Source organism: Stegodyphus dumicola, chromosome 6 (assembly GCF_044657685.1).
Source record: "Stegodyphus dumicola isolate Sdum_Otavi_A_Nest chromosome 6, ASM4465768v1".
Lineage (NCBI taxonomy): Eukaryota > Metazoa > Arthropoda > Arachnida > Araneae > Eresidae > Stegodyphus > Stegodyphus dumicola.
The window spans coordinates 166,130,017-166,149,561 of NC_140773.1; the positions used below are offsets into that span (position 1 = coordinate 166,130,017).

Genomic DNA, 19,545 nt, shown 5'->3' on the forward strand with positions numbered 1-19,545 from the left:
ATATATGCACATATTAATAGCATCACGTACTTTGGATACTAAAAATAATTGATAAACTCGTTTCTTAGTTTTGAAGCTATCGGTTAACAAAGATGGAGGTTTCTTTCAGAATTTATATTGTATGAGTAATTTAACAGAAACATAACATGCAGTAAAAAGAATTAATTATTTCATTTTAAATCTTTAGTGAACAAAGGTATTCACTTTCAGTTTATGTTACCGATATTTTTTTAAATGTTCTTTGTGTAGAAAAATACAAGATTTCTTAAATAAAAGCATATACAAATCGAGAAAAACACGCTAATTTAATTTGTTTTGGCACAGTGGGCTTGTTTAGAGTAGTATGACATGCACCACTATGCAATATGTTACATACACGCTAATAAAAGAAGTGTTGCATTGAAATTTGATCAAGATATATTTTTATTTGTGAAACCCTGTATATTTTCATAATAATATGGGAAGGCATTACCAGTTGACCCATGGTACATCGCTGGTGTCCCCCATATTTAACCTGTACCTGTATATTTTCATCGGGGAGTGCCAATAAAGGGAGAAGATTACATGACTTAATCTCAAAAGTCAACAAGGAAGAAGTAAGTAGAAACCTATTTCTTAATTTTTATACGACAGGCCACGGATCATTTTTAACACACTTTTTCGAAAGGGGCATCTCAAACATAGATACTTGCGCATGTGGGGAAAGGGACGTCATTTGCCATTACATATTTAATTTCAGCCTTACAGAAGAAAACCAAATGAGATTCCTTTTAAAAGGAGGAACCTTTTAAAAGATTTTTAATTAAAACGAAACAACAGCGAGAAAACATACGCAAAATACTGAAGTATCTGCAAAATATTGATAGAGATCTTGGTCGGATCCCCACTGAAAGAATGAAAGCAAATGGTTATAATATAGTACAAACAGGAAGAGACAATAAATGATGTGAATAGAATATTACGAAGTTAACTGCAAAGAGACTGTCAGATAAAAAGTGAAACTATGCAACTAACGAAGGAAATATCATGAGGTCATGCAAAGTTATTGTGGAACCCACAAGAGTCATGATAGAATAATAATAACAATAATAATAATAAAAAAGCAAAATACCAGAAGAAACGCTACAAGTCTATACACACCGTGCAAAATTATAAAGCAAAATATTAAGAAATCCCAAAAGATTGGAAATAAATGTTGGCATCATGTTTAGACTTGGGCGCATGGACGGAGAACTCCGTGTGCTGCTGGTGGATTGCAGGGCGATGCCGTGTGGTCCTTTTTATGATCATGTAATCCGAAATCATGTGATTTTCGGGGATACGTTTTCTTCATGTCATGTATATTTGTATGCCACCCAGCCGATATAGTAGTTAATGACGCTGACTGACTGACAGATGATCACGGATTCGAATCTCGGAGCAAGTTTTGATGTTTTTTAAGCACATGGTGTCTACGTGGCAAATGAAGCACTCAAAGACACTATGAGATGAAAGTCCTGTTCTTTAAAATGAGGCGAAACTCCACAGTTAGTGGTGCAGGACTATACCTACGACCGAATGGTAAAATTCTGGAGTTCTGCCTACTTCTACGTATATCTGACTGATTGCAATAAATTTGCTTCCTAATCCATGCAGGCGCACAGATACTTTACTCATATTAATTCATATTTTTTGAAAGCAAAGCACTCCCATTTTTTAAGACTATTTTTAAATCTCGAAAACATCTGTTTCCTATCATACAAACCACTGAAGTACTGTACCATCGCATGCCTACATGAGAAAATAAGGAGGAATTAAAATATCATCAGCAGGCTATTGCATCATTTTTAGAACTGTCGTCTTTTGAGAGAGGAACAAAATACACCTATTTTGCTTTTAAACGATAAATATGTTCATGTAGAATACGTAAAAAAAAAGTTTTGTAAAAAAAAAAAAAAAAAAAAAAAAAAAAAAAAAAAAAGGAGGCTCTAGAAGAAAAGAAAATTGGTTCCGAATCTAAAACATTAGCAAAAGCAATTCAAAAATAAGTTTGGAAATATTTGTTTTAAGCTTCTTACTTTGTTTCAGTATATACGCACTAATATGTGATTAATACGTATTAAAATAAATTTGCTTTTGAAATGAAAAAAAAAAAACTTTTAATTAAAAAATATGTTTTACTGTGGGGAAAGGCAACGACCATAGTTGATAACACAAATTTATTACTATTTACAAATATAGATTACATTAGGATTACAATTAATGAAAATGGTATACGAGCGATTGAGCGACGTCTGCTCCGCTCGCCAGCTAATCCTCGTCTTCTCCCGAAGGCGGGAAAAACATGCTGATGCATTGCATACGTCACACAGTAGGGGATTAGGGAATATCATGACATAACATTTCCCACATTCGGCCATCATGACCGGACAGGCGACCTAGCCTGAAGCAACATAGTGTATCATTAAATTAAAAAAAATATTATAATATAGTAACATAGGTATGAAAAAGATAATCTGTAGATACAAAGCTGAGGATACTTACACAAATGGAGCAAAAAATAGATTAAACACACCACAGCAGTTAACTAAAAATAAAAAGACCATTAGTATGACAGAATGAATTAAAAAGTTGATATGAGGAAAAAAAATATTAGAAAGTTCTCAGGTGTCATCTGTCCAAACTCAGGAGGACCTATAATGCTGACAGTTGTATAAAAATCAAGTGATACGTTCAATGTTGTTGGACCAGGGCTTCATGTATTCAGCACAAGTGGATGTTTTTGGATAGTCCGTCGAAAAATGCATACTTTTCCACATCATGTGTGTTATTTTGTTTGAGCCTGGTGACTTTATAAGGTCCGAGAAATTTCTGTTTGAGTTTAAGACCAGGGCCAAACTGAGTTCGTTTGATAGCCACGAGGTCATGAAGTTGAAATTTTTGTGCCTGTTTTCGTCGCAAATTATAAGTACTGCGATTTTCGTCTTGCACTTTAGAGATTTGCTGTTTTGCGTCCTTACGGCGATCGTCACGTTGCTGAATGAATGCAGATTTGATCTCCTCGTCGACTAGAGCAGCGATGTTTATGTCGCTTTGCGATTTCATTTTAGTCCCAAAGAGAAGTTCAAAGGGAGTGGAATTGATGCTACCTTGAAAAGTTGAATTAATAATTTGTTGCACGGCGGGAACATGGCGGTACCATTGCTCAGGGTTGGTTATGGAGAGTTTAGAAAGGACAGCAATAATAATGGAGTTCAAACGCTCAACTTGACCGTTCGATCGTGGGAGGCCAGCTGTAATAAGAACGTGCTTTATTCTCTGTGTGTCACAATAGTTTGCAAATGCAGTGGATTTGAATGCAGGGCCTCGATCAGAGATAATCCGTGAAGGATTTCCGAAGACTGATCTTTGAGATTCCAGCCGACTGATAACTTCATCTGCGTCTGTAGACTTTGTCGGATAAAGCGACACGAATGTAGTAAACGAGTCTATAACTGCCAAAATATGTTTGTATTTCTTTTGATGTGGTGGCAAGTGGACCTAGGTGGTCGATATGGTACGTGTGCAAGGGTGCGTCGTCTTTGTCAATGGGGTGCAGAAGTCCGTCTTGTTTGCCACGCTTTCGATTATTGAGGATGCATGGGATGAGTTATGGATACACCGCTCAATTTTTTCATTCAGATTTGGGATAAAATATTCGTTGTTTAAAAGTTCTTGAGTGCGGATTACGGCGAAGTGGCTTCGTTCGTGAGCTGTTTTAATGACATTTGCCTGCATATCCTCAGGCACCACAAGTAAGTCAATGCCAATTGACGTTTTTGTACAGGAGATTGTTCTTAACGAGAAAGTTATAATACGAAGGCGTTGTTTGAAGGAGTGCTTTAATAGCCGTAATATGCGCGTCGGTTTCTTGTGCTTTGCGAAATTGGAGGAGGACACTGTCTTGGATAGTCATGCAACATGGACTGTGACTGAGGGCATCCACGTGAGCCATCTTTGAGCCGGTACGGTGCTCAATTTCGTAGTCAAAATCTCGGAGATATAAAACCCATCGGGCTATTCTCGAATTGAGTTCCTTTTTATTTAAAGTTTGCACAAAGACGTTGCAGTCAGTGATAATTTTAAAATGTGAACCAAGGACGTAAATACGGAACTTTTTTAAAGCTTCAACAATTGCAAGGACTTCGAGTTCATAACTGGTGTATTTACGCTCGTTGTCCGATGTTTTCTTTGACATGTATTAGACAGGGTGAAAGCTGTTATCGTTCATATATTTTTGTAGTAGGACTGCCCCCAAGCCATCAATGGATGCGTCGGTATGAATTTCGATAGGACTGTTTTGATTAAAAATACTTAAAACTGGTTGTTGAGAAAGCAAATATTTTAATCTGTGAAATTCAGCTTTCTGATCAGCATGAAATTGAAAGGGGATGTCCTTACAAAGGAGATCACTAAGAGGTTTTGCAATGCTAGAATATGAGGGGATGAATTTCCTAAAATATCCCGTGAGACCGAGAAAGCGTTGGACGTCTTTCGTACTCTTAGGTTCGGGGTAGTTAATTACAGATTTTGTTTTCGAAAGGGAAGAAAAACGTTTACCACCTTCAACGATATGTCCAAGAAATTCGATTGTTTTGTGAAGAAATTGACATTTACGAAAATTAACTTCTAGACCATATTCACTAGCAACTTTGAGTACTTGATTGAGACGATGGATGGCCTCATTTTCGTTTTTGGCAGGAATAACTACATCGTCCATGTAGGGTAAAACATAACCTTTGACAATTAAATCACGAAAAACATAATTTATAAAGCGCTGGAATACGGAAGGGCAATTTGAAAGACCAAATGGCATTCGAAGAAACTGGAATTGTCCTTTGTGAGTTACAAAAGCTGTATATGGTTTACTTTCGTCCGCTACTGGCACATGAAAAAAGCCGTTACGTAGGTCGTCAAGAGTACTAAAAATTTGCGCGTCTTGAAGTTTATCCACAATGTCATCAATAAGAGGAAGAGGAAAATGATCCTTAATTAAAAGTCGATTAAGTTTCCTATAATCGATGCAAACACGGGGTGTACCATCTTTTTTACGCACCACGAGAACTTGACTGGTATATGGAGATGAACAAGGTTCAATAATTTTAAGTTTCAACCATTCATTTATTTGTTTGTCAACAATTTCCCGTTCAATAAAAGGAAGGCGTCTAGGAGGGTGAAAAATCGGTTTATCATCGGATAGAGTGATATTAAGTTTAATATCTGTCGTCTTTGTTTTATTTGGGACATAAGAATTCAGCAAACGTTCTGCCGCAGCACGAGTTTCTTTGGAAACATTTGAACCAATATCAAAAGCTGAAACATCGTCATTTATTGCAAAAATGAAAGATTCAGGAGCAGTTTCAAAGCATTGCTCGGGAGGTTTTGAAAAATATATACCGCCTGGTGTAATAACTAATTTAGCATTTTTAATTACGTCACATCCTACAATAAGAGAAAATTGCATAGAATGATTTGGAACAACTCTAATATTAGCCGGAAAGTCCTGGTTATCAATGTTGATAATGGTTTGAAAACAGCCAATAATAGGAATTTTCGAGAATCCGAAGCCAGTTAACACTCCAGAATTATTTGAAAGTGGTGGGGAACCAAGTTGAATCCATGTGTTTTCGTTCAGTAATGTGACCTCACTTCCAGTGTCAATTAATCCAGAAACTGTGCTATTGAGTATAACGACAGTTTTACATATATTACCGTGAGAGATTTGTACTGTATTTACTTCAGCAGGTGGAGTGGAAGTCTCATTTGATGTAGTGGGGCGGCAATTCATAGATTTATGCCCAAAACGACCACAAGTTAGACACTTTGGGCCAAGAGAACGATTAGGACAAGACCGTCAGAGGTGCCCAACCTCATTGCAGTTAAAACAAGTTTGTGGTTTAGTTTTAGATGGACCAGTATTATTAAATTTCGTGTCGTGTTGTTGGTCTGAATTTTTTCTTCCAGTACCAGGACTGGGGCCATTATTCGTATTTTTAAAATTTGATGGATGAGAGATATTTGTATGTCTAGTCGTAACTACAGATTCATAAGTGCGTAGCTTTTCCTTGAATTCAGAATATGATTTTGCACCGTAGAGAATAATTTTATCGGATGGGGTACCTAGTATTTCTTGAATGGTATACTGAATGACAGAAGCCTCGTCGATAACACCGTCACCACGATTCGCAATTTCGCGCATTGCGATAAAATATTGCAAAGAGCTTTCATTCGAGCGCATTTTTCTTCTTTCGAGTTGTTTATGAATTTCAATAGACGTAATTTTTATCGGAGAACTCATTAAGTAATACTGTTTTAAACATGTCGTATGAATTGAGATTCCGTTGTGAAAACAAAAAAGTTTTAGCAGTACCCACAACAAGTCGTTTCGCAAAAACTAATTTTTGCTGGTCGGTAAGATTTGGGAATAATTGGAAATTATCCTCTATATCGTTGAAAAAGCACGGACTGAATAGGAATCATTGCTTGAAAAGTTTCTGCAAGTGTTTGAAAGACCTCTGAAAATAAACCATAAGTCATGACTCATCTCGTGAATCTCGGTGTTCGCCGTCATATAAACACCGGAACGACTCGAATTCAAATTTATTACTTCCGCGTCAGAAGAAACTGTAACTTCTTGTGTAGTTCGTTGAATTTAATTACTTCTGTACTTTAAAAGAAGACTCAACTAATAAGTATATCTCAAGAATTCAAAACTTTTTATTATTACAATTTTAAACAGTTCACATGACATTCAGCTAGCACAGTAACACGTGCATCACAACAACGGGATCGCATAGCATGAGCGCCATTAAAGTTAAAGTTATTTTAAATATACATCACATCTCTTCCTCCAGTTTATAAACAATAATAAAAATACCAAATAATATCAATACAAGTATATTTACAATATGGGTGCTACTTTGTTAGACAGTTGCATGGAGTTTTGGCGATTTACGTTGGCGCAATTGTTGGCGCGATTTTTACAAACGTCAGCCATCTTGAAAAACGCTGTTTTCATGCATAGTAAAGTATTCGAAACTTAAAAAAAATAAATATCGTTAGATGTAATGGATTAATTTTTTGTTGAAAATGCCGTTTTTTAAGATGGCAGGCAAGTGTAAATAAATACATTTACTATGAGTATAAAATACTAAAGTAAGGTTATTACTTTTGGTTTTGGTTTGGTTATTACTTTCATATAGCAAAGAAGAGAATAAAAACACCGCTATAAAAACATTGTGCCAACGTTTAAATAGATTAAATTATTACTGAAATTGAATATCGAATTAAAAACCATCATCCAACATTTAAAAGAATTAGAATATTATTAAATTCAAATACTTTAAAATACGTTGTATAGAATATAATTAACATTAAAACATATGTGACAATAATTATCTCAGCAATTTTTAAAAATAGTATATGAATTTTTGGTACTTTTCCGTTTCGCCGGCGCAAATCTCGCCAAGCAGACTTTGTTGACGACAACATACAGTATACACATAAAAAATGTTAATTCTAAGAATTTTTTTTATTTTGAAGGCATAAACATTTTAATATGGTTTAAAATTTTGTAAAAAGCCAATAAATAAAGACAATAAATTTGTAAAAAGACATTAATTTAAGAATTTACTATGATTTCATGGTTCAAAATCCTGATTCGCCGGTTCGTATCACGTGACCACAAGTGATCTCATCTCACGTAAACTACGCTACTAAAATCTAATTCGCTCAGTAATTATCTACATTAATTTCAAGTTAAATCTTAATTTGGAATACAAGTTTAAATGCAAGAATTACTTCAATTCGCACGAATAGCTTACTCAGAAATTATGTAAAACCGCAGTGCTTTACTTCGCTAGTGCATTCTCATTAGAATTGATGAATTTAACACTTGATTTCGCCTTCAGATGAGCGGTGTAATTGCGTTCTAATTGACTTAATTACCGTGAATTGTCTTAGGGGATAAAATTTAAATATCGTGTAAAAATTCTATATTATTGTATGCCAGTATTGAAAGAAACAATCTGATAAGAAATGGCTTCAACTTGTTTTGAAACCGAGGCGTAAAAGGTTACCAGCGAAGATATTCCGTCTGGCATCAGTTAAACCATTATTGGCGACTTTATGGTTTGCGCCGGCAAAACGGAAAAGTACCGAATTTTTTTAACAAAAATTGAAGTATACAATTATAAAATAAAAGAAAAATATGTACTTAGATTTTTCTTGAATCATTTAATCTGTTGTTTATTGATAAGTACTGTTAGAACACTTTGCATTTCACTATCTTGTCAGTAGATGGCTGCACCAGTCCAATATATTGGATTTGAACTTAGCATTTCAGTGGCCTGGTGATAGCCCAGACATTGGTAAAAAAATCAATTTAAATTATGAAAGAAAAGTGTAATAATTATTTGTCATTGCTAATAACTGTAATAATGTGCATTTAATTTTTTAAAATTAAGTGTGTGAATTTTCAGAACATTTTTGTTTTGCTGTGTTATTGTTTTTAAATTTTCATATGTAACTGTAACATTGACTAAAGAGTTTTGTTGACCATGTGTTTTTTCGTTCACGACATGTGTTGGTGTTGGGTGTGCTGAAGGTGGACGTCTGTAATTTTTTTCTGTATAAGTTTTTAGTGCTGTTCATGATTATGAATAAAAGTTTGCAATGAGTTGAACTAATATCTGGTGACCCGTGTTTTATTAGGAATGCTAATGTTTTAGTTTGACTAAAATTGCAAACATGCCATTGGACAGTGAATCTGCATCTACTTCAAAACTTGAAGCTAGTAAAGTGAGTGTTAAGATACCGCCATTTTGGGTAGAGAAACCTGAAATGTGGTTTTTCACCGTAGAGGCACAGTTTAAAATCAGTGGAATTACTTCCGAAGACACAAGATTTAATTACCTGGTTGCACAACTTGAACCCAAATTTATAGAAAACATTTGGGAGATTATTCGAGACGACACGCCAAACAAATATTCAGCCGCTAAAGAAAGACTTCTGAGCACTTTTAAAGAAAGTGAAAACAAACGCATCAAGCGATTGCTAACTGGACTAGAATTGGGAGACCTAAAGCCCAGCCAACTACTCCGAAAAATGCGTGCCCTTGGAGATGCTGATGATGTGTCTGAAAAAATTCTGAGAACCTTATGGATGGAGAAACTGCCAGACCAAGTAAAAAACATTTTAATTGTTAGTGATGAAGGTACTGCTAAGTTGGCCACAATGGCCGATAAAATTCTTGAGATGAATCCCCGGATAGAGCTTGCGAGTGTGGTCCAAGAAGCTGGCCCATATGATATGTTGCTAAAAAAATTTCTTCACTTGAGCAACAAATTGCGACTCTGAGTGTTCAAGACACGAGAGACAGACGACGAAGTCGAAGCCATCAAAGAAGTAGGAGTCGCAGCAGATCCCGCAAGCGTTTTGACCCAGATGGAAAATACTGTTTTTTCCATTTCAAATTTGGAAAAAAATGCTACCCTGATAAATGCAAACCTCTCTGCAGTTGGAAGCAGCCGGAAAACTGCAACTAGCAATAGAATCAGCGGCAAGCCCTGCTGCTACTGGAAACATTAATTGCCGCAAATTTCGCCTTTTTATCAAAGACAGAAAAACAGGAATCAAATTTCTTATTGACAGTGGAGCAGATATCAGCTTGATTCCAGCTGATACGAAATCTAAAAGTACCTGCACTTCATACAAGCTATACGCAGCTAACGGAACTGAAATCCCAACGTTTGGAAGTAAGGTGTTGACCGTGGACCTCGGACTACGTCGCCCATTCCAATGGCCATTTGTTGTAGCAAAAGTAAACAGAGGCATTTTAGGTGCCGATTTTCTGAATCAGTTTCACTTACTGCTTGACATTCGCCAGAGAAAATTAATTGATGGTGTGACAAATATGTTTGTACATAGTGATGTAATGTCAGTAACTGAAAATACTGCGATTAGCACAGTGAGCAATTCTGTAAAATTCTCTGAGCTGTTGCGAAAGTACCCTGGTATTACGAAGCCCAATTTATTGAACACCAAAGTGAAACATAAGGTCCAGCACTATATTGCTACAAAAGGACAGCCAGTTTACTCTCGTGCTCGGCAGCTTGATGCTAAGACACTGAATTTGGCAAAACAAGAGTTTCAGTTCATGTTAGACAATGGTATAATCAGGCCATCTAAATCACAGTGGGCTAGTCCTCTGCATCTGGTTACAAAGAAAGATGGAACTTTAAGACCCTGTGGTGATTATAGACGTCTGAATGAGCAGACTATTCCGGACAGATACCCGATTCCTAGGATTGAGGATTTTCATTTAATCTTGAGTGGGAAAACAATTTTCTCAAAATTAGACCTATTCAAAGCATACTATCAAATACCCATAGCTGAGGAGGATAAACCAAAAACAGCCATTATTACACCATTTGGACTGTACGAGTTTAACGTTATGAGCTTTGGTCTCCGAAATGCTCCCTCAACCTTTCAAAGATTTGTACACGAGGTGTTTCGAGGGCTTGATTTCTGTTTTCCTTATCTTGATGATGTTTTAATCGCCTCGTCATCTGAGGATGAGTATAAAACACATCTGAGCTTAATTTTCGAAAGGCTTGATAAATATGGCCTATGCTTAAATGTGTCAAAGTCTGTATTTGGAGTTAAAGAAATTGAATTTTTGGGGTATCTCATTACGCCTTCTGGTTCGCAACCTCTGCCAAACAAAGTTAAAGTTAAACAAAGTTCTTGATTATGAACTGCCATCCACTCTTCATGGCTTAAGAACGTTTTTAGGCATGGTAAATTTTTATAGGAGGTACTTGAAAGATGCAGCGCAGACCCAGGCCATGCTACATGAAATGCTTAAGGGAGCAAAGAAAAAAGATAAAAGTAAAGTTCCTTGGACTGAAGAAAGCATAAAGCAATTTGAGAAGTGCAAAACTGACTTGGCTAATACTGCCCTCTTAAGTTATCTTAAGTCTGAATGTCCATTATCTTTGTGCACTGATGCCTCAGATTGGGCAATTGGTTCAGTTTTGCAACAGTATGAAGATGGTAACTGGAAACCAGTTGCATTTTATTCAAAGAAGCTGAATGGGCCTCAAAGAAAATACAGTACATATGATCGTGAATTGCTTGGAATATATCTCTCTGTGAAGCAATTTAAATACATGCTGGAAGGACGAGATTTTCAAATTTTCACTGATCATAAACCACTGATTTTTGCATTCAAGCAAAAGAATGATAAAGCTTCACCTAGGCAAATGCGTCAGTTACAGTACATCTCCCAGTTTACTACAAATATACAGCACATTAGTGGAAAGAACAATATTGTAGCAGATACTCTCTCCAGAATTGAAGAGATATCTCTAATTGATTATGAAGAAATTGCAAAGGCACAACAGAATGACCCTGAGTTGAAAGAATTAATTGCAAGTAACACCTCGTTAATTTTCAAGGAATATGTACTACAATCTAAAAATGTCCTATGGTGTGATACTTCAGCTAGTAATATTCGCCCATATGTACCTCAAAGTTTTCGCAAGAAAATTTTTGATCATATCCATAGTTTTGCACATCCTGGTGTCAGATCCACTGTAAAACAGATGACTGCCAGATTTGTATGGCCCAGGATGAAGAAACAAGCAAGTGATTGGGCTAGAGCTTGTCTGCAGTGCCAGAAAGTTAAAGTAACAAGACACACCAAATCGACCCTTGGTACATATCAAGAACCTGATGCCAGATTTAGCATCATCCATATTGATTTGATTGGGCCTTTGCCACCATCTAATGGTAAAATTTACTGTCTAACATGCATTAATAGATTTTTCTGTTGGATGGAGGTAGTTCCATTAGAAGAGATCACTGCAGAACTGGTGAGTAAAGCTTTTTATGACCATTGGGTGAGCAGATTTGGAGTGCCACAGTGTATTGTTACTGACCAAGGTCGCCAGTTTACCTCCCAAATGTTTAAAAATCTTGCTGCTATTTGTGGTGCTAAACTTCTGCATACAACGCCTTATCATCCCCAATGTAATGGGAAAATAGAGCGCTTTCACAGGACACTAAAGGCTGCAATAAAAGCTCACAATAATGTAAAATGGAGTGATATGCTACCCACTATTTTGTTGGGTTTAAGAGCTGCTATCAGAGATGGTACAAACTATTCTGTTGCTCAAATGGTATATGGTACCAATATCAGGCTTCCTGGTGAATTTTTTGAAAAACCCAGTGTCCACGTTGAACCTGACACATTTGTGTACAATCTTCAGCAGCAAATGGCCCTAGTAAAGCCAATGAAGTCTGCAGATACATGTCAATCTTATCAAAAAGTTTTTGTGCATAGAGATTTAAGGATCTGTACTCATGTGTTCGTAAGAGTTGATCGGGTGAAAAAACCACTAGAGCCTGCATATGATGGCCCATTTCCTGTAGCAGAAAGACATGATAAGTATTATTCTCTGCATATTAAAGGAAAAGATGTTAACATCTCTATTGATAGGCTGAAACCTGCTTACCTTATGAATGCAGATAGCATGCCAGAACTACCGAATCAGCTTCTTGACGATGATGCCAATGGTGGATCCTCAAAGGAAATGCATCATAGTAATTTCCCAACAAACACTCGTTGTGGTAGAGAAATAAAACTTCCTGTTAGGTTTCGAACTTAAAACTAAACCACAACTCATCTCTTGTTACTGCAAATATTATTATTCATGATCTACTTCCCCAATTAAGGCTAATGTCATATCGTATTTATCTCCTTCACAAATATGTATACTGATTTTATAATTTCTAATTTATGTATCTTCTGTAATATACCAGAGTCATAGTGGTGTAGATATTGAGCAATATATTACTGTTCATGAATATATTCAGATATACTTTCCATATTGTTTTTACTGTTCTAGAAATTTTTGCTTCAAATTCTATATGCATGTAATAGCTGTAAGGGTTGGTATTATTGTGTTTTGGAATACAGTGTGTTTTTGCTTAGGCATAACATCTGCATTACCTCCTTAGAAGCTGTCTTATAAAATACAATTATTGTTTCAGTTAGAATATTTCAGTGCTATATAGTGTAGTGCACATATATCTATGTATTATGAGATATGTCTTTTTCACTAATTTGTTAATGTTAGATTGCAGTATTGAAAATTAAGAATTTGAGCTGTATGTAAATAAGTAGTATTCTAATCATGTTGGTATTAGGCATATATGAGCTTTAGAGCAAATATAATTTCTATCCAGCTGCAGCTTAATGCAGTACTAATACCTGTTTTTCAGAAAACTAATAATTTTCAAAGAATATTAGTTGCTAAGGTGTATATTCAGGACAGTGTTGCATTGAGTCAGTCAGGAGTGAGTAAAATAAGAAAAGTGAATTTGGTGTTTAAAATACCTGCTATGAAATGTGAAAATTTTAGTAATACTGATCAGATTTTTATTGGTGTTAACTATTTTCATGTCACTGAAAGCATGTCATTGAATTGTTCAGTTAAGCCCAGATATGGAGTATGTATGCATATATTAACTTTGAGATATAATAATGAATGTATAGAATATTGAATGTGGTATCTACAATTATGTGGATTTCCAGCATGGAACAAAAAAGATTAGTGATATATCTTGAAGTTCCAGCTACCTTAATTATTATTTGTATTTTAATTTGCTATAACCTTACAATTCAGAACCAGATGCAAGCTTAGAAATTCATTCTTTTATACGTGAAGTGCATTTTGATCATGAGATGTAGTGATCACGTTATTTGATTATTGACCTTACCAATGCAATTTAAGTATCGTAACTTAGTTACTGGTGAGGGAGTAATGTTAGAACACTTTGCATTTCACTATCTTGTCAGTAGATGGCTGCACCAGTCCAATATATTGGATTTGAACTTAGCATTTCAGTGGCCTGGTGATAGCCCAGACATTGGTAAAAAAATCAATTTAAATTATGAAAGAAAAGTGTAATAATTATTTGTCATTGCTAATAACTGTAATAATGTGCATTTAATTTTTTAAAATTAAGTGTGTGAATTTTCAGAACATTTTTGTTTTGCTGTGTTATTTTTAAATTTTCATATGTAACTGTAACATTGACTAAAGAGTTTTGTTGACCATGTGTTTTTTCGTTCACGACATGTGTTGGTGTTGGGTGTGCTGAAGGTGGACGTCTGTAATTTTTTTCTGTATAAGTTTTTAGTGCTGTTCATGATTATGAATAAAAGTTTGCAATGAGTTGAACTAATAGTACCACAAAAAAAAAAAAAAATCGGAATCATAATTTAGATATCAATGAAAAAAATTTGAAAAATGTAATATCAAGGGCAGGAATAAAAAAATTAAAAAAAAATTATAATTAGATAAAGCAATTTAGAGCCAAATTAATGGATCATGAAGATTAAAAATAACAAAAAAATTTGAAAAAAAAATCCAATAATAGGTATTGTTTTTAAGATTTCGAAGATCCTTTAACCGCCCCTCCCTGAAGTACATGCCAATCTTCCCAGTCTATGTCTCTAATAATTTCGAGAAATTTAACATATGGATGCTCATTCAATGCAGAGCAAATTTTCCTAAACAAATACCAGGCTATGTATCCTTCAAAATCTCCTCGACGATTGTAAACCGGCAAAGAATTTTTGAAGTCACGCCATTGTCTTTCAACTGTGTTAGTATGAGCTCCGGTTTCAGGATCTACGAAATGGAGCGAATGGTTAACTTGCAAGTGATTAAAACCTTCTTCGCTCAAACGGTCATAAGCTTTTCAGCAGTCTGAAATAATCTGGGTTCCCGGTTCGATCCAATCCTTAATTAAAGCGAGAAGAGTCTGTCTGGCACAGCAACTAAAAAACAGCGCTCTATTCCCCCCAAAACCCACTGCCCTTCAACGAATCGACCCTTGCTAAACTTTCGTTTCCCGATTTTAGATTCATCAATCTCCACGATTTTCCCTGGCCCTCCTATCTTCTCCGTTTTAGTTTCTACAAAATTAATTAAAACGTCGGTTACATAACTGCGCCAGTCGGCTACAGCTTCTGAAAAAATACCGAGCTCACATTGAATTCTATCGTACGAAGAACCCATGAATATTTCGTACACTAGAGCTAAAATGACAGCAATTGGAAGTTTACTGCCGGTAGAAAAGGAGGAAAGTCTAATACTTTTTTTTACCGTTACAGCGATTATTTCTTCCACCGTGACCACAATACCATATACGGCCATCCTCGGAATCGGCTCTTTTAACCATCTTCATCTGTGATCCACATTTCTCGCACTTCATTGAAGAAGCAATTAGCAAGGTTTCTTCCAAAAACTTAAAATAAATTTCCTCTGACCTTGTAAGAATTTGTAAACAAATCTTTGATTAGGACAGCCAGGCTGGCCAAAATAAGGTCTCAAAGGACAATTTTTTGATTCCGATACCAATAATTCTTGGTACTTACCAATAACAACATTCATCTTCGAAAGAGACATCTTTGAAGGAATTCCAAGAAATGAATTAAATTTTAAAATGGCGCGGAAATGCACAAATTTTCAGTAACCAATCAGGGAGCTGATTACAGCTCGTTAATGCACAAATATTCTATAACCAATCAGAGAGCTTATTACATCACGCCTAGAATTAAATTTGTTTAAAATTTCATACATAATAAAATCATTTTTAAAAAAATACAAAATTAAATTGTATTTTAATATTTAACAGCCATAAATATGTTTAAAACATTAGATTAAATTTATACATATTAAAACCAATTACTTTTAAAGTAAGAAGACGTCATTGATTACATCATCCACAACATAAAATTTTATAGAATATGATAAACAAAAAAAATTTTATTTCAAATAAAAATGCAAAATTAAATTGATTTTTAATATTTAGAAGCCATAAATAATATTTAAAACACGGAATTTATGCACAATAAAACACATTATTTTTTAAATAAAATGACAACAAAGTATCGGTTACCATAAATAACTTATCTAGCAGTGGGTTTACCATAAGTTGTATTACTCGCCAAAAGAATATCGCAAAAAAATTGCCAAAATCCGTGCAACCGTCTACCAAAGTAGCACCACAATATGACATACAATAACAAAAAAAAGTTACATAAAAATGATATATGCAATACGTTACATTATTTTATTCCATGACAAAGTCTCTATATCTTGAAGGTTGTCTAATCAACCGTCCACTTTTTGTTATTGTACTATTGGATAGATTATTCTGTTGATTTCCTATATTAACAGGCACAGAAACAATTTCAGGGCTTCCATTTGAATTTTCCTCTTTATCTAATACTATATCATCATAATCATTATTAACTTTGTAAGGTGATTTTGAAAATTTTATATGGCGTCTTTTTCTTCGCAATATTTCCCCATTTGAATTTCTTACAATATATGATCTAGGAGCTTTATGTTTTGAAATTATTTCACCTTTATCCCATTGCCCAGTTCTAAAGTTGAACAAGGTTATACTATCTCCAGGTTTTAACTCAGGCAGTTTCTGTGGGGTTCTATCAAAATAATATTTTTGCCTAGCTTGAAGTGCACGAAATTTAGAATAAGGTTTGTTTATCTTAGTATTTAACAATTTATTACTGATAGGTAATTTTGTCCTTAATCTTCTATTAAGTAACAGTTGTGCAGGAGACAAATTTATTCCACTAATTGGGGTATTTCGATATTCCATTAAGCCTACACTTATATCTTGCACTTTTCTCATGATATTTTTTGCTATTCCTACAGCTTTTTCAGCCAACCCATTACTTTGTGGATATCTGGGGCTACTAAATTTAAGTTCGAAATCCCAATCTTCAGCAAATTTTTTAAATAAGTAGCTATTACAGGGATTATTGTCGCAAACGACTTGATTTGCAATACCATACCTGGCAAAGATGCATTTTAACTTTATCATAATTTCATTTGCTGTCTTATCTTTTATGCTAGAAACCTCAATCCATTTAGAGTAATAATCGATAACTACTGAGTAATTTTGATTACCAAATTGCAAGATATCAAGGGCAATTTTTCGAATGGTTTAGTTGGAATTTCATGTTGCATTAGAGGTTCTTTTTGATTTCTATTTCTGAATTTTTCACATATTTCACATTTGGAAACAAGCTGCTCAATGTCATTTGTCATAGCTGGCCAGTAAAAAATTTCACGGGCTCTACTTTTACATTTCTCAATTCCAAAGTGCGCTTCATGAATTAATTGCAACATATCTTTTCTCAAACCATAAGGTACAACTAATTTTTCATTAATAAATAACAAGTCGTCATTAATATTAAGATCATTTTTAACTTTAAAATATGTTTTTACACTACTATCTACTTTTTTGTAACATTTAGGCCAACCCTCTTTAATATATTTCATAACTATTTGCAAATCTGGATCTTATTCAGTTTCTTTTCTAAATTGCACCACTCTTCTTTCACTCATAGGCAAATATTTCGAAATAATGTGAACAACATTTAGCATTTCAGGATCATCACTGATAGTTTCATTCACAGGATATGCACGTGACAAAGTGTCAGCAAAAAGCATTTGATTACCTGGAACATAATTTATCTCAAAATCATACTTTAGTAACTTTAAGATCATCCTTTGCATTCTAGACGAAATTTTATGCAATGGTTTCTTAACAATTGCCATTAACGGTTTATGATCACTTTGTACTGTGACTTTCCGTCCATAAACAAAATTGTGGTACTTTTCAAAAGAAAATACTATGGCCAATAGCTCTTTTTCGATCTGTGCATAATTTTTTTCACTGTTAGTCAGGCTGCGAGACACAAATGATACAGGCTTACCCTTTTGAATTAGACACGATCCTAGGCCATCCTTCGAACTATCACACTGTATAATTATATCTTCATTACCACTGAAAACTTTTAAAATTGGAGCTTTGGTTAGCAGTTGTTTGATGTTGTTAAATGACTCTTCCTGAGTTTCTCCCCAATTAAATTCTACCTTTTCTTGAATGATTTCTCTTAAAGGAGCAGTAACTTTAGATACATTAGGTATAAATTTTGACAGAAAATTTAACATTCCTAACAACCTCCTTACTTCAGTTTTTGATTTTGGTGTTGGCATATCAATAATTGCTTTAATATGACTAGGATCGGCATTTACACCTGACTCAGAAATAATTTGGCCTACATATTTGACTTCCGGTACCTTATATTGTAATTTATCAGGATTAAATTTTTTATTTAGAGACCTAGCTCTTTCAAGAACCTTAGAGATAATTATATCATGAGTAACCTCATAAGATCCTACAATTATGATATCATCAAAATAAACTTCCACACCCTCAATATCACCAAATAATTTTTGGTTTCTTTTCTGAAATATTTCTGGGGCGGAGGATATTCCAAGTGGCATTTTATTAAATTTATATCTTCCATAAGGAGTATTAAATGTACATAGTTCAGAACTAGCTTCATCTAGTGGTACATGCCAAAATCCATCTTTTAAATCTACAACTGAAAATACTTTTTTACCTTCTAACCTACTAATTATGTCATCTGGAGAAGGAATTTGATAGTGTTCCCTTTTAATTACTTTATTTAGATCTCTAGGATCCAAACATAATCTCAGACTCCTGTTAGGTTTTTCAACTATAACCAAACTTTGAACCCAATCAGTTGGTTTATTTACTTTCGATACTATCCCTTCTCTTTCAAGTTTATCTAAAGTATCTTTTAATTTAGGCTGTAAAGCCTGAGGAACACGTCTTGGGGGTGTATTACTGGTATTGCATCATCTTTAAGGGTTATATGATATGGTTCGTCAGGAAATTGCCCTGTGCCTGTAAATACATCTTTATACTGAGCAATTAAATCATTTTTATTAATAATATTGCACTTTAAAGAATCAATCCTTTCAATTAGCTTTAATGCAGAACAAGCTATTAACCATAATATAGGCTTAGATCTTACATCAAGAACATAAAATTGTAAAGGTACATCTTAAGCCTTTCAGTTGAACAATTAATTATAAGAGTACCTTCTGGTTTTAACTTAAAATTACCATATGCAGAACAAATCAGTTTCATTAAGTTTAGGCTTAAGTTTAACATTATTTAAAACATACAAAGGCAAAATATTTACTTCTGCACCAGTATCTAACTTAAAATCAACCTTGAAATACTTATTATTTACATACATTGTAATACTTTTCACCCATGTTTCACTTACCTTGTGAATATCCTTATTTACTTCATCAATAGAATTTGTTAAACCTTTGATTGATTTTGCACTTATTTTAAATTCACTATGCCCGTTTACTGGTGGATTCATCATTACAGAGTCAACAAATACACTATGTTCATTATATATTCTAAGTTCATTATTTGGTATTCCAACTTCATAAATATTCTTGGTGCTGATTCTAGTGCTGATTGCTTCTGCTGCGACGATAATTTCGGTGGCACTGACTGTTTTGATTGATGCTGCTGTTTTCTTCACGCTGTTCACAGTCGCTGGATCATCTTTCATGTTCCGGAGTTGCT

At 34.5% G+C, this 19,545-nt stretch overlaps 1 protein-coding gene across 3 annotated transcripts in view; it reads right to left on the minus strand.

Annotated features, from left to right (window-relative positions):
• LOC118184571 (diuretic hormone receptor-like) overlaps positions 1-19,545 on the minus strand; it is a 413,066-nt gene that overhangs the window by 7,397 nt on the left and 386,124 nt on the right. The gene's annotated exons all lie outside the window — the stretch shown is intronic.